Source organism: Coturnix japonica, chromosome 4, assembly GCF_054131305.1.
Source record: "Coturnix japonica strain WE chromosome 4, WE-NBRP24, whole genome shotgun sequence".
Taxonomy (NCBI): Eukaryota; Metazoa; Chordata; class Aves; order Galliformes; family Phasianidae; genus Coturnix; species Coturnix japonica.
The window spans coordinates 51,344,522-51,367,675 of record NC_140666.1 but is presented as its reverse complement, the minus strand read 5'-3'; the positions used below and the strand labels follow the sequence as shown (position 1 = coordinate 51,367,675).

Here is a 23,154-nt window from a genome sequence, read left to right as displayed (position 1 = left end):
ACATTATTTTCTCCTTGCACACTTGACTGGCTGTTTGGCATTCCAAACCTCATGTCTGCACAGAGAATAAGGCAAGACAAAAGGTTCTGCAAATGCAAATATACAGCTCTACATTAAGCTGAGTATCTCCTGATATCTCTATACAAAATGAAAGCGGTGCTTAAATTCTAGTTCTGAAGTACCTGAACTCCACAGAGGAAAAGCAGTTCTTAAAAAGATCTATTATTGAAGAGTCTGCAGGATGACACATCTGCCTGTTAATATATAGCAGGCTGGGAAGGCTGTGGCTGTGAGTGATGGATTCTGAAGCAATGCTTATGTACATCAAATCAGACCGCTTTTTGTCAAAAGAAAAACAGAGGCTTGGGAAACAGAGAGCAAAAGAGAGAAGTTTTAACAACAAAAAAAAATACCGGTAATAATTATTAGCTTCCATTGTCTCCGCAGACAAAAGGGCAATCACTTGAATTCTTCTACTTCACGCCAAGCTTCTTATTTCTAAACTCCAACAATTAGCATGCCAAGTGAATATGAACCAGGATACAATTGCTGAAGTGCCATGAAGGGGAGGGGAAGGCAAAGGGAGAACAACTTCACGCTCAAATTATTCCCCTTTAAGGAACATCTCAGTGAAAACTGCTCAGGCACACTATTAGCTGAGGTAAAACGAGATGAAAAACGTGAAAGAGCAGATGAGAAACCAGAGCCCTGCATCTCCATCCTATAGGGGCTGCATGTGGGAGGGAACCCCTCCTATGTCCTGAGCAAAGACCTCCGATCTGTCACTGCTGCATGCACATCTCCTCAATGCAGTTTTAATGACAATTGATTAAAAAGAAAAGCTTCTTCTTTCTCCTCAGATGAGGTTTATCTAAGGCAGATGAATACCTCGTGTCACCGGTGTCCTCAAATCTCAGCAATCCGTTTCAACAGCTTTTCTGTTTTAAAACCAAAATTAGGTACGTGCAAATTCTGTTTTATCTCAGAGCTGCATAAACCTCGCCTCTCAAGACAAGCAAGGTTTTCACACAAATAAAGAAGTTCTGTTAGCTGGTTAATATTATTACCTTTTTTAAAATCTTTAATAGAAAAAATAAAAAAGAATCTATTTTATCTATTTTCAGAAGCCAGAATGAAATACATAAACACAGTGCTTTTATTGTGTTTTCAGTGACCTTTTCTCAGTGTTAACACTTCCCACGTGAACTCTTCCCATAGGACCTCTCTGGCATTTGAAGGTGAGGGACAGCAGCAAGGCATTCATGCCAGCATATGGCTTTATGAGCCAGAGGAAGACCAAGAAGAGTCCAGTGGGCTGCAAGATGGCCACAGGTACAGGTTCAGGTGCTGTATGCCTGCAGCTTTCCCTTTGCATACAGTTTAGCTTTTGCAGCGTGCAGCGCATTTGCCCTACACAGTTTCTCCACAGCCCAGTGAATTTTAACCTTTTTCAGCCAGAGGACAGCCCGGACCTCGAGCTCAGAGTGAGAGTGGATTTTTGCACTGACTTCCCTCTCCTGGCACAGCACATACATATACATTACCCACATACACATGCGCATGGTTATATAAACCTTCCAAACCAAAACACTCAACTCCACAGCCTTCTTTCCCTGGGGAGCAGATGAAAGAGCACATACAGATGTGCACTGCTGGAAGCCATTTGGTAACTGCAGCGATAAGAGCCATATCAAGAAACGACAGAGCAGAGAAAACAGAAACACACGAAATCAAGGTGAAGTGGCATGCCCACCTGACCCAGTCAGGCTGATCAAATAGATTGGCTTTCAGTTAAAAACGACGGTAGATGAAGTGTTGGCAGCCTATATATGTGAATATATAATACGTATTTTGTGGTAAAAATGCGTAAGAAAGAAAAAAACTGACAGAACCTTCAGGAAGCCCGTGAACTTCCTGACAGAGCTGCAGCTAAGTCTCTGCCTTAATAATGCATGTGTTTTGCATTATTTTTTATTGACTTTTCAAACTCATAAAAGGAGAAATTAAAACAAAATCTCAACGACTAGTCGCACAACAGATCTATCCGGGCTCATAATCCCGCAAACCTTTACAACCCAGTCTTATTTTAAACAGGGGGGTAATCCTATTGAAGTCAGTGAGATTACTCCTGTCCCCGAGGCCCGAGATGTGAAGCTCAGTGCGTCCCTGCTGGCAGGAAAGGCACGGCTCCCACAGAGACCCTCAGAAAGGTAAAGCAAGCACCAGCCACAGTGGTGAGTGCCTGGAATTCTTTTCACATGTTTCAAGGGGAAAGCTAAAATAAGAAGTGATGCAAGCATGAGACACATTGGTCTCTTGTCTCAAGTCTCTGGAAAATCAGAAATCACTGAAAGAACTCAGGAGCTGGGAGCGAGATGAAATGTTAATGCAACCCTTGCCTGACCCACAGTTGCAACGTAACTTCTAAAGCCACAGCAGATTCTAGCAAGAATGAATACAACCTGCAGCATCTTTACGGAGACCCAACAAATCTCAGGAAGGTCACCAACTAAGCAAGCATCAAACGAGAGATTAGCTTTCTTTATAAGGAACCTACTACAGGAGGGAAGCGAACCAAGCAACTTCCTTCTCCAGCAGGATCACATATTCTACCGACTTGAGCTGATGGCAATCTACTCCATCAACAAAAACTCCAATCTGGGAAGATATATATTCTACAGACAGATAAATCTTTTTTTCCTCCTGTTGATCTCCCCTTCAAGTGCGTACCATTTCCAGCCCTGACTCTCATTTAAAGTCGCACAAACCCAGGTCCAATATATCAAGTATCTGGTTTTGAGTTGTCTAATTGCGACTTTCTTTGACTTCATGATTTATTCATCTCAGGATGCACTCAAAAGTGTAGTGTATCGCTGTGATCCCTGCACAGCATACTGTTAGCTTTAAAATTTCATAAACCACCACATACTTGACAAGTTGAAAAGTTAACAAGGGTGATAAGGCAGCAAAAAAAAAAAAACAAAACCCACAACCCAACACGCTGAGCTCTGATCAGCTCAGCCCCCAGAACTCCAAGCTTTTCAGAAGCGCAGCACACAGCTTGCTGTTAAAAAGGGAGACTCTATTACAATATTGGCTTTATTGCCCATGTTTCCCCATTCCTCAGTCAAGATAAAATACATGTCTCCTTTTTAATGAAAGCCATACCTGCTTCATGCATACTGGCTGTAAACTATCAAATAGGATCTCTGTCTACCGAATAAATGAAGTCTCACCAGCCGCCTTTTCTAAAGAACCTTTGAAAAGAACATGCTCTGTGAGGCTGCCTGCTCCTGCACACGCACGTGAAGAGTCAGGAGCAATCTAAACCCTCTCCAAGCCCCAGGCACAGAAATGTCATTCTCCACACCAAACGCTACATGCTCCTGAGCAGCCCTGCATGTGTCTGCCATCATCCTCCACAAACAGGGTTCACCTATTTCATCAGAAACACAGTTTGGTACTTCAACAGTAACTACATACTGGGCATCATGAAATGCAGGCTGACTTGCATCTGTTTTATTCCTCCATCAGGTTACTGAGCCTGAACCAAAGGAAACAGCGGAGGAGTTCCAGCCTGCCTCAACCATCAATTTAACTAGCTGAGGTTCCTTTGGCCCCAAGCAACAGAGAGGAAGAGAGGAAAAAACCTTGCAAATTTGGAAATGAAGGATGAAGCCTACCCATTTCCCCAGCCCTTGGCTCTGAGCCATTAACAGACTTAGATGCAGTTATATCCTCTCCAGAATTCTTAATGGCAAATCTTGACTTGTAGTGAAATCCATGGGAACCTCATTAATGACTTTGAAAGCAACAGGATTTCAAATCTCTCCTCTCTCACCTCTTGCTGTGTTGTCACACTGTGTTGTATCCATCCAGATGCAATGTCAGGATGCTGTCCCTCGTCCCTTAGTCAATAGGACTATTCATGATACTAGAGTTAAAATAAGCAGCCTCTTTACAGGAAATAACTACCCAGAAATTCTGCCCAGGAAGGATTTGGCCATATACAGAGAGAAATGTCCACAGCACCTGCAGCACCCCACTGCTCCTCAGGGCCAGCATTTTTTTTTTCTTAGGTCTTAAAGAAATGGCCAAAAATGCTTTGTCTCAAGGCACACCATTTGACAAACCAACAATGCTGGTGCTGGGACTCTTGGGAAGCGAGGAAGAAGCAACTTGCAGTACCCTGAGCACACCAGATTAACAAAGAAAGTACCAGAAGATGACATTAGTGCCTTTCAGCAGCTCTTCCAGTCAATAACAATAAGTGAGCGGCGCAATGCTGCCCTGCCTTGCTTTTGTCTACATTAACAAGGATGGCAACAAATTTGCAGTGCAGGGCAGGGGACACATAGCTATGCATCAACTTGCTTTCTGCACCAGGCTTAGAAATTAGCCAGGCCAGTGAGAAATTTCAAGCTCACCTGGCAAACACTGAGCTTATGAGAAAATACAGGTTAATAAACATTGGGCTGCAGTGACTCTCCTTGAAGTAGTGAAACTGCAAACTCAGACACATAATTTAATAATATGAAGTGGGATTCAGGCTAATCATAAAGCTTGCCATGATGAGAAGACTGAACAAAATGGCTTCATCTCAATAATTATGCCTTTATTTTTTATTATGGAAACAAAAGCTGAGAATCAAAATGCTAGGGTTTTTCATCCCTGATGGGTTCCTATGGATACTGGAAAGGAAGAAAGAGCCTTATTTCTTGTAGAGATAATTAACAGACTTTCAGAGTGAAAAATAGGTAGGGGAGAGCCGTTAATGGTGGTCAGGCAGCTCCTCCCTGGATGCTGAGGATCTGTATGCTCAGTCTCCAAACACAGGTACTACCAGCAGCAGCTCCAGCCCCAGTCCATGTGCCTTCCTAGGCCTGCCTTCTTTAACAGCCAAAAGCTGCCCCTGCTGCAGGAGCTCTCCTTGCAGGCATTTCCTCCTGGTCAGGGCACCCCTTTGCAAATGGAAAAAAACAAGTTGGGCTATGTGAACTTCTCTCCAGTACATCTGAGTGAGATGGGATGGTTTAATATTCAAGACTCAAATATTGGCTGAATAGAGACCTAAAAAGCACTAATAGATCTTAATGTTAATACTACACTAGTATTAACATATACATGTTCAAGATATTTTCCACTAAATCCATCTGCTTTAGCATACCAGTTAAGCAAAAGTAGCTCTGGAAAGACTTTTTAATGAAAAGCCACATCTTATCACTACATTGATTTCTAAAATGAGTACATAAAAACACATTTATTTCATGCACTTGCCATGACATTTCATTACTTTCCAGAATACGATATGCACTGGCTCTCGTTTCTTACACATTAAAACGTACATGGCACTGCAGTTTGAAGTATGGAGTAAAAAACTCCTCAAGCAGAGAGAGTAAATGAAATGGATGACTCAGTACAAAGCTTAATAAAGCTAACTGGCATCACATGCAAAATCATCCCCATGCTACTTCTCCCCAAACTCCTATCCTCTCTCTTTTGTGGCTATTCAAGTTGTTAAGTTGGGTTTCTTTTAATTTCTATCCCCATGCTTCCCAACCAGGGAAGAAAAGACTGACTAAAAATCTGTGATCCTTCCCAAAATGATACGCACTTGCATCTGCCCAAACATTTCAGCAGCAAGCCTGCTGCCACCAATACTCACTATAAATCTGTCATCACTGGTTTATTATTCCCTCCAAGCACTATTTGCAAGCAGAAACAAAATAGCATCACTTGATTATTCTTTTAATTAGCCTTACTTATGAGCAACAGTGACATCCAGAAGACCAAAAACCTAGATTGTTCCAGAAAGAGGGATTTCAGTGGTCATCCATGCACCAGGTTTGTGAGAGCACTACAGCCTGACTTCCAAGTCAAACTGCAAACTGCATTGGTGTTAGTGTTGTCTAAGGACAAACCATGCAATGAGATCACTGACTGTAAGTGCAACTGTCTTTCACTACCACAGCCTATATGGTTAAGATGATTAATCACTTCAGCTCTACCAGTCATTATTTCTAATTAAAAACTATCCCATAAATACGTATTTTATTGCTGGGTCTGTGTGGTAAATAAATTCAAGTGGTCAGTAAAACACTCACAAAGGAAATTACCTTTAAAAAATGACTTTCCATTTCCAAGCGTATCTTCCTAATTAAAATGGCTGTTTCCCATACATCCCAGCAGTACAGTCTGCAATAATTTAAGAGTCTTTGAAAGCACAATTCTCAACAAAACCATTAAAATAACTTCTTGCCATCATCTGTTCAATGGAAACTATAGAATTTTAATATTATACTACTGCTTTACAGCTTCTCTATCTCCCAGACAGGCAGCAAAGAATTTAGGCACAAGCAAAAAGAAAACATGCAAAATGTGCAACTTCCTAAACAGGCAATTTTATGCGTGTAGATTAAATTGCCCCCACCAAGTTATGATGACAGACACAAGGCTCTATGTATAATTTTTTCAGTCTTGCTTTCCAGGCAAATTGTGAAACTAAGAGCTACGTGGGGCACCCTGGGACTTCCCTTGTGGAAGAGAATTCCTTTTCGTCACAGTGCGAAGGAGCAAAGAAGCTTCTTCGAAACAAACCCCAAGATGGGAACACCGTGCCAATACACCGTGTGTGTTTGGCATTAAAATGCAAACGTTTTCACCCTCCTAATTATCTCTTTGCATCTAGAATAGTAATAAGTTATGTTCTGTATGCAAGGAGCCCTTAAACAAACTGCTCTGACTTAGGAGTCCCAAAAGGGCACACATCACTGGGAGCAAAGTAAACTTTCTCTGCTCCTCTCCTGCTGGAGTACATGGTGAAGAAATACCACCCTGCTCCTTGGCATGGCTTCAGTGACTGCAGTACAAACTGGGACCCCAGGAACTGAGATATGCTACGCTGTAGAAGCGCCAAGAGGAGGACGCAGACGGATGGTGCTGGGCACAGTCAATGCTTTCAGTGCAAAGGAAGGAAGGAAGAATAGCTCAACTGAGACTTAAAGAAAAAAAAAAAAAAAAAAAAGACAAATGCTGCAAGCAAAGCAGCAACTGAACTACCAACTATAAATATTTGAATTATTTTATGCAACATTTCAGAACATAACAAACAGGCAGCACTGGGATTTATATTAAAATTATCTCTCTGTGTTGGTTCCTGTATGTGCATATGAATCATACATATTCTTCTTCAGATGCGCTGCATATAAAATTATAGATCATATAAAAGCTAAGGACCAGAATTTCAAAAGCGCTCAGCACCCGTTTAGATTCCAACTGGCAGCAGAGACTCAAGAAAAATCAGCTGATTTTTTTTTGAGGACAGAGAGAATGGCTGATACTACCACCACGATCTTGAATTTTGCTGAAGCACCACCTGGGCGTTAAGACTTCCAAACACAGGCCGCATTACTTCCACATTAAACCGTGTGCTAAATGCACTTTAAAAAAAAACAACAAACCAACAAAAACAGTAAAACAACAGATCCTAAATGGCCAATATTACCTGTGTCGACTCTGTTCAAAACCACAACAAAGCTATAGCTTAACATCTAGCACAACCACAGTGCATCTGAAACATTTAAAATCTGCCGTATGCATTACTGGTTATTTATTCTTTAGACTAAACACTTAAAAAATTAATTACACGCTCTGTCAGAGCTGTCTGATATATAGGCAATCTCAACTATAAAACACCACTGTGCTCTTATCTCTAACCTCCCCCACCCTTTGAAATTACCTTCAGATGTTTGTTAAGGGACATTAATGCCTCTGAAATCTATCGACAGCAAGAGGTAAAGCATTGCACTCAGTTCAGTGCCATGTATTTTAATTCCTGCATCATTAACTAGCGGCCACTAATTCTATCCTTAAATGACGATACAATTTTATGGGACTTTTCCAGAGATCAATTGTTGTAACTCTTACCACTCTGGGAGGACCAAAAAAAAAAAGAAAAAAAAAGAAGAAAAAAAAAAATCAAAACAAGTCTACCCTGAATTGCAGTCCTCCAGCTCAACTAGTTCTAGTTTTATAAGGCTGTAAATGCTGGGTTGAGATGCTACTATGGAATTTTACAGCACGATTCTCCATTTGCCTAGATGGACACACAGCAAGAGCACTTTTGGCAGAATTGCCTTCAGCATCACTTCCATTTGAGCTGCAAAGATTTCCCCAGAGGTAACCAGCAGTAAAACTCTGGAGCATACGCACAAAGCCACCTTGGGCAACAGGACATCAGAAAAAAACACACTTGGAGATACATTTTTGAAATGAAAAAGGAAACAGAAACATGACTGTGTCCATGAACATGAGTGAAATTTAACAGATGACCTTTCTGTCACGAGCATTGGAGAAAATGATCTCTATATACTTTGGAAATCATGCAGGAGAAAATGAAGACAATGCATTTAGCAAGAGGTGTTTTCCTTATTTCATTAACTGCAGGGTGATTACCAATCAGTTGTGAAAGTTATTAAAGCAATTTGTAACTTTAGGCATCTAATGGCGTTTATGCAGGAGGGAACTGGCAATCAGCACCACATAATGCAGCTTGCAGTGTTTCTGTTTTTTAATATATCATAAGTGAATTACAGCCGTGCCTCTAACTATACAACACGTCTGACTCCTGCTCTTTGTTGGTGCTATTAATTTGCAGCTTTTTAAGCTGACTGGAGCTCACAACCAAAACAAACCAAGCACATTCCTGCAGTTCTGACCCCAATAACTGACCATGGAAAATGCCCAGAAATGTCCACTAGCTGAGGATGGCATCAGACTCACTTTCATTACTCCCTTTTTTTGACATATCAGTGAGAAAAGAGACACCTGTCCTTAAAACCCTGTTTTGCTCTGGAATAAATGAAATTCTTCTTGAACATAAAGAATTTATTTTGATAAAGTAAATTTACAAAAATATCTTACTTCTACCCAAACATGTGGGACTCCTTCCTTCTCTCACTTGGAACAAGGTGCAGTAGACACAAAACCTGCACTGAAGCCAGATGAAGGGTTGCTATGATAAACACACCTGCCTGAATCCACAACCATATTAGTGAATCCATATCACATTCCCCATGTATACTTTTTGCCCCCCCCCCCCCCCTCAAGCAGATGTTTCTTCTTCTTTTCCCTGACCTGAACATCACTGAAAATATGGGCACAACCTGCTGACAGACTTGCCTTCAATTCCAAACACTTCTACCAAATCCCTTAGTAATTTCAGTAGACAATTTTAACAACTCCAAATCCTGCTATGCACAACACTTTACAGCATCACATCAGTTTCCTAGGACAAAATGTTTGCAGTGGCTTCAAACTTAAAACGCAGGGAAACAAAAAAGCAAAGACACAGCAAACATGGCCAGAGCCAATAAGCGCACTTCAACATACACCATCTTACAAGATCGCAACTCATCAACAGAGCAAACACAGAATGCTTATAGAAATCAATTACTCATTAAGAGCTTCTTATTTTTTTTAGCATTAAATAATTCTGAATAAACAAAGATACTGAGGAGCAGAGAAGCAAAATAAATTTATTGGCTCCTGCTGCTCTTATTGATTTACCACCCTGCTCCCCAGGCATTGCAGCCCTTGGGCAACAGCAGCTTCTATCGGCAGAATTACGACTTTGTTGGTAGGCTTTCTTCTAACCTTCCTAAATGAAAGAAACCACTCATCAATTAAACTCATCATAGCAGTATGAATTATAACCATCCTGGTACTGCTACACTAATCACAAGCCACAGCTCATCACAACTCTTAATGTGGATATAACAGAAAAAAAAAAAAAAAGAAAAAAAAAATCAGCACATAATCCCATCCTAAATTACCTACTACAGACTATTCCCGTATTATGAGACTACAGGCCAGTGTGTTCTCATTTGGAGCCCATTGCTGAGAAATAACTGAAATCTCAATCGCCTGACATTTGAATATAACGTTGACTTTTGAATTGCTATTTTAATGGCAAGGTTAAGCCATGTGAATACGATTGACTTATTCAGAAATAAACTAATATACTTCCATCACTGAAATAAAATAAATAAAAAAGCCCCGTGGAATTATTTTGACTGCAATAAACCCAATACTGCTTCCCCCACTTTCCAAGAATGTTTTTTTCCTTTTGGGTGTGATAGTAAATCTGTCTTCGTCTCTTCATTTTACAGATTCCAGCCCAGGGGCACTTGCTAAGGTACGTGTCTTAATTTCTGACACAAGCACTGCTACATTTCTGAAGAACTTATTGGGAAAGTGTCAATCGGTTCTGCATGCCTCTGCATCCTCCCACATGTGCCCATGTCCTCAAATGAACTGAAGCAGCCATAAAAAATGGCCAGGCTTTTTAAGCAGCTCTCCATCAAGCAGACCCTGAAACGAATGTGGAGATCTGCTGACTTCAGATTCCTCTGTAAAACACCTCTCTGCCATCTCCCATGCAATCTTCCTTCATCCACCAAGAAAAACCTGTGAAGCCTGTTATTTCTGGGATAGACTGAGCAAAAAAGAGATCAAGCACCTAAGGCAGAAACTGGGGAGAAAATAAGCAGCTCAATTCTGACGCTGTTAAAATCCAGATGTACCACTTCACACATTAAAAAATCTCCAACAGCCTGAAATTCAGCTTTGCGGCCTGCACCAGGAATGCTTCAGTAGTCCAGCCGATGATGCTTAATCCATAAAGTCCTTGGAGAAGGGACTAATACCTGTGTTTCCCTCATCCAAAAAAGCAGCTGTAGAGATGCTTTCAGAGTTGCATTATGTCTGTTCCTCCAGCTATGGGATACAATAATTTCTTTACACTTGGCAAAACAGCGCCCAATGGAGAAATTACAAAAGGAGTAATACTTGCTTTCTTACTATTGCTTTTGGGAAGGTTGGGGAAATGACCAGATTAACGTCAACAGAGTGTTCATGGCTGCAAATAATAGAGAGGAAAATATTCTTAGATAATACCGTGATGGTTGATAGCCATGCTCTGAAGCCTACACTAAATCTTACCTCTGAGTTTCCTCTGGGTAATCTTATGACTTGCCATTTGGAGAGTAGTTTCTGTGATTTAAGCCCCCAAACCTTCAACTTTCCCTTCTCTATATCCAGAAGGCTGAGTTGCCTAATCTAAAAGTAAAGTGCAATTAGAGTCTGCAGAATGCTGGTTGAGATCAGGGTGGACCAGAGAAAGCTGAAAGCTCACATAAATCCTCCATGTGTCCTGGCATTTACTATACTTAGTTTTCTCTCCATACTCAGGAAGGATGAGGAAGATTTTTCTTTTCAAGGGTCTTCATTCCACATTCACCAAAGAACAGTTTTACTTCAGGAGAGGGGAGTGGAGGGTATGGTGAAGCAGAGCAAGTTCATTTGAAGATGACTGGGAGAAGCTCTTTTTTATTATTTTTTACTTATAACTCAAGACTTAGTGAAGTTTAAAATTTGAAATGTTCAGGTTGGCTAATCCCCTCCAGGGCTTTGCATCACTGCTAAAAGTTATGACAGCAAAAAGACCTGGATTAGAAGTTGTTACAAACTCCATTTTGTCCGTAGGATAAAATTGATGGGAAAGCACCAAAAAAAAAGAAATTTCTGAAAAAATTCCAGTTTTATAATACCATGACACAGGTAGCACTGAAAATCTACTCTGCTTTGGCCTCTTTTTTTTTTTTTCATTTGTAGTTTAAATAAGCGTTTCAATGTGCACCCGAAACAATGCATGAGTATAAACACATAGGTAAAAAATTGTAGAAAGAGGAGTTGTGTTCAGAAGCATGTCTGAGACACTGACAGGGTTTTATGCACATACAGCACAGCCACACAAAGAAAAAGCATGCAGACAGGTTGCAGTTCTCTACAAACAGTACCAGTTCCCCCATTGTCCATCGAGCCTAGGAATTGGCTCAGGGTCCCACCAACTAACCGAACACAGAATTTTTATACAGCCTTTTGTCTTCAAATCACGCATTTATACGTAGTCTGTTAAATAACTCCTTAAAAGACACAGGCACCAAGCTGCCTTTTTCAGAGCACACTGCGGATGCTGTGGATGTTAAAGAATGTGAAGTATCAGCGGTCATGCCCATGCAGGCACAGGGACTGCTGTACCGCAGGAGAAAGAACATAGCAAGCAGCCTCCCTGCTGTATTAACGCCAATGAACCAGGACATAACTGAATGAAAAAAAAAAATAACGTTCAATGAGAATTACTATTATTATTATTTTTTTAAGCTGTTGTGGCACATAGCAAGTCTGGTCTATAACCCACCAACGCATACTGCCTCTCTCCCCCCGCCTGGGATTGCTTCCCATCATGAAAATCACTGAACCAAGCTCACAGGCTAACATGCACAGTTCCAGTTATCTAGCAAGTCTTTCCTCTGGGAAGGGAGAAAAAATAAATAAATAGAAGACAGTCAAAAAAAAAAAAAAAATGTTGCAAAAATCAAGGAATAATTAGCTTTCATAGAGCTACACATATAGGATTTATACAACTATTATGGGGGAAAAAAAATGATGCACAAACCGTAACACTTATACCGGTGTATTTTCTAAAGCGCCTCTTGCTGTATTATACAGCAGTGTTTCTATTTGTACATAGTGTTGATTTACGGCCTGCCCTTCTACAAATGAAACAAACTGACTATTCTCTGCAAAAAGGGTTAAGCGCTTAAACTTGTCACTTCTTCAGAGAAATTACAGAGCAAAAAATGAAAGGAGGAAAAAAAAAAGTCGTAAATGGATAAACAATTCTAGCAAGCTCTGTCTGCTGTATTGAAAGTACTACCTCTTTTTTACATTACATGAAAAATCTAATTAAGTGCCTCAAAGGGGAAAAGCAAAGTAGTTCTCAGGCAAAATATATTTGACCTTTCTTCCTTCAAGGTGACAAACAAACAAACAAGATGCTAATTATTGTCTCAGCTTGAATTTGCACTTAAATAAATAAAACAAGGTTCACTTAGGTAAGATCGAAGGGAAGGCCATAAACTCTCAGAATGTTATAGCTTGTCTTTATTTTAGTCAAAGAAGTACCCACTCAGAACTCTTTCACCAAGCATACGGTTTGAGCTGAGCTGTGAGTGTGGCCATCAAATTTGAGTCAGCTCTATTCTGACCTGCCAAGCTAGAAAGCACTTGGTGCAAAATACAATACTATGAGAAATAAGAATATATGAAGAACAGCCTGATCAAAGATCCCTTGGATCACATGTCATAAAACTGGACTTCTGTCATCGCAAAAGGAACCCACATGCTCTGGTTAGGAGCCTCCTGCAAAATCCCAACAGTCGTGCCTACTGCAGCCCTGCAGAGGGCTGTGTGGGGACCAAGGCAGTGGAGAACCCTGATTCCTATTAGGCATCGGTTGAGGTGTACAAGCCACAGTGTGGCCTTCATCCCCCACTCAGGCCCATATGCCTCTACCAGCCCCACACTGCACTCTCGGTAGCAACTTGTTATAGCATGTCAACACAGAGCCTTTTTCACCCAGAATGCCAGGTATCTCCACAGCCAATCTATGTATGTTGTTCCAAAAGTCATGTCTCCTTGTTATTTCCATGGAAACTACAACCGATACAAAAGACACAACACTACTTATAGACCAAAATCTCAGCTACAAAACACTATATTTTAACAGAATCGCCACCATTAGGTATGCATTTTCACCTGTGATGAACAAGAACTTGTAAAAATCTTTACCAGTTCATCAAGCATTGGTGAGTGTCAATGGGTGCCATTTTTTCTGCATAGACACGCTTTGTCTCATACATGTCAGACACCATTCAGTCAGGTCATCTGTCCCACAGCAACAAAATGTAAATGAACACTGGCAGGGAGGTTCAACCTCTGCTGCCATACTGTGGGCCAGCATCGTAAAATAGGAGGAATTGCTTTCAGAGGAGTTTTTTTTTATTTTTTTTATTTAATCAATGATTCTGTACTAAAAAGTTATGAGAGTTGCTAAATGTACTGTTTAGCTAGAAAAATAAAGCCAAACTGCTTTCTTATTCAAATGTCTATCTTCAAACATCTGGTTTTATAATACCTAAGCTTTGCAGCAGTACGTTATGACTTAAACTTTTTATTTCCTTTATTACTGCTGTTGGCTTAGCAACACTAAGATCATGAAGAAGGTAGCCCCACAGCGCAGAATAGGTGCCTAACAAATATTTTGGTCCAAAGAGAAAAGATATCGCTGTGGGTTAGTCTCTGCTGCCCAGAGCAGTGCTGCGATGAGAGAGGCATGCTGGCATGAAACCAGAGGGCCTGGAGAGAAAAAGGATAAATCTGTGCTAGCATTAAGCCCTTGGGACACTGCTATCCTGCTTCCTGGGCAGGAGCTGGCTCCTCGTAGTGCAAGTAGCATGAAAATTTGCTGAGGCAGGAAACTTGAAGCAAAGAAAGAAAAGTGTTCCCTTAATAGCTACTGATGTCTATATGGCATAAGTCATTGGTCACTGTCATGAAGCATTTCTCATATTAGCTGTACTATCAGAAAGAAAAAAAGGCAGACGACACTTCTTTGTCCTATTTAATGCCAACAGTATGGATATACCCACCTGTTTGCCTTCCAGCTGCAAAAAAATACATGGCTTTTACAAGCCACATTATGAGTCTGAAGAACACTGTCAACCACAACATACGTACCACTGGAAAGAGCTCAGAAAATCAGTCCCAACCCTGGTCTACTTGAGTACTGGTGGAAAAATGACTCATGGACAACACGTCAATGCACAGTGAGAAACATAACTGGGAGGAAATGCAAACAAAAAGCTATTAAAAAAATAAAATACATCAATAACACAAACACTGGTGAAATTACCCATGTTCCTCAGCAGCGACACCAATGGTTTGCATATGCTGTAAAAGCTCACTAGCTATTTTGCATGGTAAGCCAGGGTTCAGAAGAGTTTAAAAAAGGAAAAAAGAATAAGAAAAAAAGTCAAGGCCAGGGTCAGGAAATAGCTCCTCAGAATAAAATCCATTATACGCAGTCAAGAAAATGCTTTTAGAAGAACAAAAAAAGACTTATGTTACAGGTCCTTTATGACACATTGGGAAAGAGCTTTTGTTCAGTGAGACTGATTAAAGTATTTTTTTCTCTTCCTTGATCTACGTGCCAGTGTTTAAGCTACAATGAAAAACAATCTCATGCACCTTTAAATATTTTATTGTTTGAATCAAAATGGCTCTTCTATGCCTAAAATGGACAGCGGTTTATTTTTATAAGGAAGCACTGCAACAAATCTTTTAGAAATCTTTTATCAATGTTCCACTTTGCAACATCCTCGCTGTAAATTTCACAGTGAGGAATTCATTACATAATTGGATGAGCCTCTACCCAATTTATTTCAGCTTCCTGAGAATCTAAACGTAATTCATGATTCATGTATAAATTATACACAAGAGCAAAGTGATCTGAAAGCAAACCTCATATTGCAGTAAAGAATACTGTGCTGTTGAGCTTTGCCATGTAACAATTCCATTTTAAAGCAGGGAATAAGTAGTAAAAAATTCTTGAGCTATCCTCAAAATGTAAGAAACTGCCAAACACAGCGATTCCAGAGGGTGAAGTCTCTGTCAATCCAAAACAATGCCAAAGAAAAATGTACATCAGTAGACGTGCAATTTAAATGCAAACCTCAGTTATAGCAATCCAGTAATTAAGTTAATCAAGAAAACCAGCCAACAGGAGCTGGGAATGGAGAGAGTTATATATCAGGGCAAAAAGAAAGCTTTTTTTCTAATTTATTCTTTTTTAACTCTATCTCAGCAGGTTAGTGTAGGATCCAAGAAATAACTTCAGACTTCTAAAATAGGTAGAATAATTCAGGGATAAGTTTTAAAAGTTCTAAGCCTCCTCAGTCAAGGCCAATTTTATTTTATTTTATTTTTTTTCAAACGTGCCCTATATAGCAGCTTCTAGTCAGAATAACAGGAGCTTCTGAGTGCTAAGCTTCTCTGGAAAAGTTTTACCCTTAATCTTTTAGGCAGAAAAGATTCCCCCAGCCTGCAGAAAGGAAGAAGAGCTCTGACTGCCTTTAATTTGGTACAGGTATTTCAAGAAGGGCAAAACCTGAGCTGGCTAGAGAAGCTTTGGAAATGCTGACATTTCATCAAGAGCCAATAAGAAAAAGCATAAATAAATAAATAAATAAATAAATAAAATTCACACCAGGAAAACCTAATCAATTATTTCAGAGACTCAATTTAATTGAAAAAAGCCAAAACTATTTTGGAAACAGGTTTCCTACCAGCCTGCCCACTGTGGTGCCTCTTGCAGCATAGCCCTGCATTGCTCCTCTAGTCCCACTGCTTCCCCTGCAGTGCTTGGTGAACTCTGTTCCTACAGGAATTTTAAGCGTCAATGCCCACACAAACATTCGGAAGAAGTTCATGTGTGTACTATGCATATTATTCTTGCACAGTTATCTTGCTTGTTTTCAGAAGAGCAAAGTTTACCTTACTGGTCTGACTGGGGACTTCCTGATGTAGTATTTCATACAATCACAGAATAGTTTGGGTTGGAAGGGGCCTTAAAGTCCATCCATTTCCAATCCCCCTGTCACAACCAGGGGCACCTCCCACTCCTTCAGGATGCCCAGGGCACCATCCAGCCTGCCCCTGAACACCTTTAGGGATGGGGCCAACCACCCTCTGGGTATCCTGTACCAGGACCTCATCACCCCCTGAATTTCCACATAACATCTAACCTAAATCTCTCCTCTTTTAGTTTAAAGCCACTGCCCCTTGTCGTATCACTTTCTACTGATGTAAGAAGTCAGCCCTCCTTCTGATTATAAGCTCCCTTCAAGTACTGGAAGACTGCAATGAGGTCTCCTCGCAGCCTTCTTTTCCTGAGGTTGAATAAGCCCAGATCCCTCACAGGAGAGGTACTCCAGCCCCTTGATCATCTTTGTGGCCCTCCTTCAAACCTACTCTTTCCAGAAGAAGGAAAAAATGTTTTGTACAGTCCCAATCCTTTTACATTTCAAGACCCAGCATTAAAATCCACCAATCTACGATCTGCCTTAAAACGCTAATAAAGTGTCAGTACAACTAACAAGGGCACAGTATTGTTACTGGTCAAGTACAATACTGAAGTGTTTTGAAGAAGTCAGGGACTACTGAAATACTGAAGATTGGTCAAGGGGAAAAAAAAAAACATTCATGATGTTACAGCCATGAGCTGACTGCAAGGTTCTCTGCTCACTGCAAACCAAAACAGAATTGTGCTGTGATAAAGGAGGAAATAGAGATTTCCTCTCATCTTTGCAAGATGTTTCAAAAAAACAATAACTGTTGATAAGAGCCACTCCTTCACACTTCATGAGTGGAAAATTATCTGGTTTAATATACACACACTTCTAACTTCTTATTTACAAGCACTGGGCATAATTTCTAATATAAATTAGGTCTTTTTTAATGCAGAATTACAGAGGCCTGCTATGAACATCAACAAACAGCTTGACTTAGAGCATTTCAAATGAACCAAATCATGGCCCTCGAACCATATTAAAGTAATTTTTCTATGGAAAATTGGGTTTGCAATTCTCAGGCTCTGCTATAATAAAATACCCTATTAGTATATCCATGTGGCAGCTGATTCCATGGAATGATCTGCGCTATATGCTTGCAACTCTTAAGGATATACCAATGGCACAACTCTATGACTACACAAACTACACTCACCTTTTAGAGAACAATGCTCAAAATGTTTTTGTATTAATCCTCTATGTAATTTATGGTTACCTGTAGTTCTAAAATCCTAGAAATTCTTGCAGATTGAATCAAATGCTAATCTCCATTTTTTTAATGTTCTTCAGCTCAACAGAGAGATAGTATCATTGATTAATAACCAAATTTCCCACCATGTCATCTTTGAAGGATAGTTAAGGAAAACTCCCCTGTGAAATGTACTTTTGAAAGATTACTGATGTCTGAATTTCTTTGATTTTCCTTGCTCTTTCAGTGCTTCCACCCCATAAAAAGATTTCTTGTAACCTTAAGAAATTATCTTGGTAAGAAACTTCATCCTTACAAGACGAAACGCGTATTAAAAAATTATATATATTTTATCAAGCCACCAATCAAGTCTGGTCTTTTGACTAAAATTATGAAGTTATGGAACTGAAATCAATCCCCTAAGTATAGTCATGATCCCAATGAAATAAACAGGAATAACCACCTCACCTGGGCCAGTATTTGACCTGCTGCAATTTTTACAGGAACTACTTACTAAACACCTACCCAGTAATCGAGCACAGTTTTTGAGGTTTACTCTAGCCATAACTTAAGCAGAGGCTTTACCTTGTTAATATGAGAGCAACATTAGTCCTTATTAGAACTAATTTGTACGTGCCTTGGTAGCACCACCTTATTCAAAGCAAAATGTATGATAGCCAACTAATACCAATAGAACAGTAATTATTTAGACAGGCTTGCAAAATAATCCAGAATTAGCACCTCAGAGTATTGCATCCCAATATGATATCCTGAATGCTCCTATACATAGCATTTACTCTACAGCTGGTATGCAGGCAAGTCTTGCATTTGTTTTGGTAAGAGATTTCCCAAACCTTAGAATGAAGAGTCTGGGCCACTGACACGCGAATTTACATTCTGGAACTGACACTCACTCTTGAATTACTCAAGTGTTTATCCTTCTCTTTGTCGTCTTTCCTAAATCTTGGTAGACATGGAGCATCTGCCATGGGGTTATGCTGAAACCAGCAGGCGGGTCCTATGAAGAAGCTAGCTCTGCTCTGCAACTGCTCCAGCAATAAGATGCAATCAGTGCCTTCCCAAGATCGCTGCTACGCAGCCACCAAATGAGAAAATACTGGCTGATTAGAGGCTGTATTCTAATCAAGTGCAAAAATAAAACTTTCCCCTTCCAGAGGGACACAGATTATTAGTGATTATTTTCTCTTCAAAAAATTTCTGTTCCAGTAAATCATCTTTTCTCTCTTCACTTCAGAAAGTTTACACATAGCTTTCTAGGACGTCACTAAAGTGCGAGCAAACTATTTACATTCCTGCCATATGTCTACCAATATCCTGCAGCTGTCTGTCTAATTTACAATTACACATCAAACTTCTGCTTGTGTAACCATTTGCATACTTCCCTAATTGTGTGTTTTTAACATCAGTTAAATAGATTAATTTATTTATATATGTATTTATATATATATAGATTTATTCATTGGATTTCACTTATTTTTTTTTTTTTAAACCACCACAACTGATTCAATTCTATGCATTCCTCTTCATTTAAGCATTCAATGTCCTGGCACAGGACATCAGAGGAGAGATGGTAGTATCTCCACCGGTGGAACTTTTCCAAGTATAGCCTGACAAAGCCAGCTGAGCTGATCTCGCACTGAGAATCCTCTCCCAACTATTAGGCTGCATTGGTGAGCATGGCTCCCATTCCAAGAGCCCCTGTACACCGTTCCAGTGCTGCTCCCATCCCAGCACAGGAAGCATCATTCCGTACAAAGCCAGACACCAGGAAAAACAGCTCTCATCCTTAAGAGACAAGAAAACTATATTGTCAGAGGTATATATAGAATTAAAGCTTGAATTCTGCAGGCATCCACAAGCACATTTCTTACCTGTTTCACAGTCTAACCAACTGAATGCAACATGACTCCCGAAAGACAGCTCAGTACGACCTAACATACCTTGCTACATCAAAACCTGCACCTCCTCTATCCCCGTTGTATTTCTCCGGTGTAGACTGAGCATAGAGCTTCCACACGCCCCTCAAAGAAAACGTTACATAGTTCAAGATGCAACTGAACCCAAATGTAAACTTCAGGGCTGTGGTTATTCAGGGACATATGATGCAAATTTCTTATTCATTCATTGCAATGACTTTTCAGTGACCAGGTGCAGAATTTTCATCTTTCACCAGCTCCACATTTGGCTGCCAAATAAGCCATCAGCAAAACCCCAACTGTTCTGTTTTGTGAGAGGCTGCGATAAAGGATTGGTAAGCTTTTATTTCATGTGGTACCCTCTCAACATAGACTAGTGATTGGCATGCAAAGAGGATGGGATCTCTGCAAGGCCTGGGAAAAACCTCAGCACATTTATCTCTGAGGTGAACCAATAACTGACAGGTATTTTTTACTGGACTCCATGAGGCAGAGTGGAAAGATTAATTTTCTAATCTAAAGAAAAGATCCTTGGATTGTTTCTTTTTCTTTTTTCTTTTTTTTTTTTTCCTTTTTCTTTTTTCCCCTTCCTTAAACCAAAATTAAAAATATAGAGAGAGATATCAGAAAAAGCTAATGAAGTTTTCCCTTTTGGTAAAACAACATTCTAAAAAGAAAGTCATTTTAAGCTAATTAAAATAAGTTCCATTAGATGAAAAGAAAAAAGCCTCATATTTCCCTTTTCCCATTAAAACAGAGTAAGTCAAAACTCTAAAGAAAGTCTTTCCATACAAAAATTATTATTAATTCTGCAAGTATCAAAACAACGATCTTCGGACATTTTCTAAATTATTTTTGTCTTATTTCCACTTAGAAAAAACCACCATTAAAACTGATGAGCTTTAACAACCAATTTTGTTTTGAAGAGATGGCCTTTTCTGGGAGAAAATTGTTTCAATGGAATTTCTTCTGTTTTGATCACTAGCTAATTATTCGAAGACACTGGAGTTCTCTGATCCTGGACATATGACATGGATTATAGCGAAACCAGCTGGAGATTAAATTTCTCACTCACATATGGAGCTCATGACCCTCTTTATGAATCATCACACCGTTTGTTTAATATTTAATGCAACTCTTAGTTACTCTGAAGAAAATGTTGAACAACAGGGGCCCATAAAATTAAAATCACACAGCTACTTGCAAATCCTCTCTCTTCTCTGGGACTTCATCACAAATCTGTCTGATCTAGGTTCATTAAATTTATTTTTTCCACTCTCAAGATGGCAAAATAAGACGGAACACTAAAACTTCATATAAACATGTCTACATACAGCTTGCAAGCCTTAAGAGATCCAGCCTTGACTTCCATGCAAACTTAGGCATGATAATATCTTGAGCTTCAGAAGAAATATTTCAGAGTGCATTAATCTACTGAGCTCACAAAGTGTAGGAATTCAAAACTGTGCAACAGAACTGTGCTACCACTGCTCTACATATAATTTCCCTACCTTAAATGTACAGACAGTGCAAGCTTAAAATGTTACTGCCTCAGTCACACTCACTCTTGACTCTGCTTCTGAAATAACCAACTTGATACATAAATTCAGAAAACTATCAGTAGGCAACTACATATCTCAGTGAAAGCACATCTGCACGTAGTCCAGAATATTTTATCTACCTATTTCCCCAAAGCTAAAATAAATGTGTATTTTTCTAAACGCACTTGCACAGCTTCTAAGCATTGCCATCACATTATTAAATTAGCTGTTCAAGAAGTTTAAAGCTTCCCCAGCCCTCACCATCTGAGCAAGGTCAGTGAAGTCAAGTCAAAACACAGTTCCCATTATGTCAACCTGAATCTGCCTTTTGTTCAAAGAACTGTTTCCACTCAATATTAAGACAGGTCTAGCCTCCAGCTTTTAGACCAAAGCACAGATTTGCACCCAATCTGCAGCAGAAATCCAACAATCAAGATTTCTTTACAGCTACACTACTTTCTAACATCACACTTCCCTTTGCCTTCCTTTTTGGTCCCATCAGAGCTTGCACACTTACCACTGTAATACCAACTAATTGCAGGCTAGGAAGGAAATACGGAGGTAATTCCAACAGAACTCATGCACATCTCTTTTTCCCTTTGTGGTTGAATACTCTAAAGGCCAGCCTTTGGCAGTTTCATTGCTAGGGCTTACAAATGCTTTTCAGGATAGCATCACTTTCAAATAATTCCCGGCAGCTGGAAACCTGTGTGCAAAGGGCTATCTTTGCATCACAACTGTGTTGTGATCCCTTACTCCCAAAGCCTGTGAGTTAACCACACAACTCAGCATGGAAAAACACTCAAAAAGACCTCCTCCAAAAAAATAAGCAACTCTTAGGAAGGGGTAGTAACACGCTGCCTGTCATGAATCAACATGTCCCAGCTGGGTAGCGGATCTGCTTGCATTAGTCTACACAGGGATCCTGCAGCTTCTTGCCCTTTTTGCCCCCCATGTTTGCCAACAAATTTCTTCATGTCAAGAGCTGGGGTATGGACAAGACACAGAGATCTCCAACGCAGCTTGCTGATGCATTGCCCACCTCCCCCCTCCTGGCCCCTGCCCTCAGGCTGTGTCTGAAACACCAGCTCAGTCCTCCCCTCCCTCAAGCAAACCCCACCAGTTCTCCCAAGGCCCTTGAAAGACTTGAAAAGAAAAAACTACAACTTATGAACAAAATGCCTATTTTCACCTGGAAGTGAGTGACAGAGCATAAGTCAAATCATATAATCTTTTCGTGGTTCACTGTTAGCTACCTGGCATCACAGTAGGTGTTATCATTAAAACGTCCCTTATAAGGATATAATGACTGCTTGATTGGATTTCAGTGTTACACCCCAATAAAAACACTGTGGCACCATGTCCATGCTCCTGAATAGTGCTCTGAGCTCTATATGGACAGCATGAATTGCCCCCTGCTGTATCTGGTACAGGCTGTTGCTGTGTAGAACTGATGGCCCAGGGGCGCTCCACCTCTTCCCCAATCAGGTTTGCATGCACCATACAAAAGGCTGTTACACTGCTATGATAAACAGCAAATTACAGGTTATAGCATTGGCCTTTTTGCCAACAGTGGCCTGAAAGAAGCAACTTGATGCAATAACATCACCAACTGACCCTGCTTCTTCTTCTTCACTCTTATCCAAGCCAATGTCTGTGCAGGCAAAATTATTTTTGCATATGCAAAAAGCCTAGCATCTGTGGAAAACAAAAATCTGCATGTGCTGCAAGCAGTTCATATATTCATGAGAATTTCTCCCTCTGAAAAGCATGCAACAGCACCCCTGTCTTCTACACAGCCTTTGTCTCAGCACCTACCATCTGCACAGCACTCATCTGGCTCCTGAGGTGCCTGTCTGCAAGTCTGAACCCACCTGAATTGCACAGAAAACCCACGGCTGCAGCAGTAGGGATATCAATCTTCCTTTTGGAGTTCTGAGCACCTACCCAGTGTTAAA

The 23,154-nt window shown here is 40.2% G+C and overlaps 1 protein-coding gene across 41 annotated transcripts in view; it reads right to left on the bottom strand.

The window, feature by feature from the left end:
- Positions 1 to 23,154, bottom strand: part of ADGRL3 (adhesion G protein-coupled receptor L3) — a 475,677-nt gene that overhangs the window by 354,114 nt on the left and 98,409 nt on the right. The window lies entirely within an intron of this gene.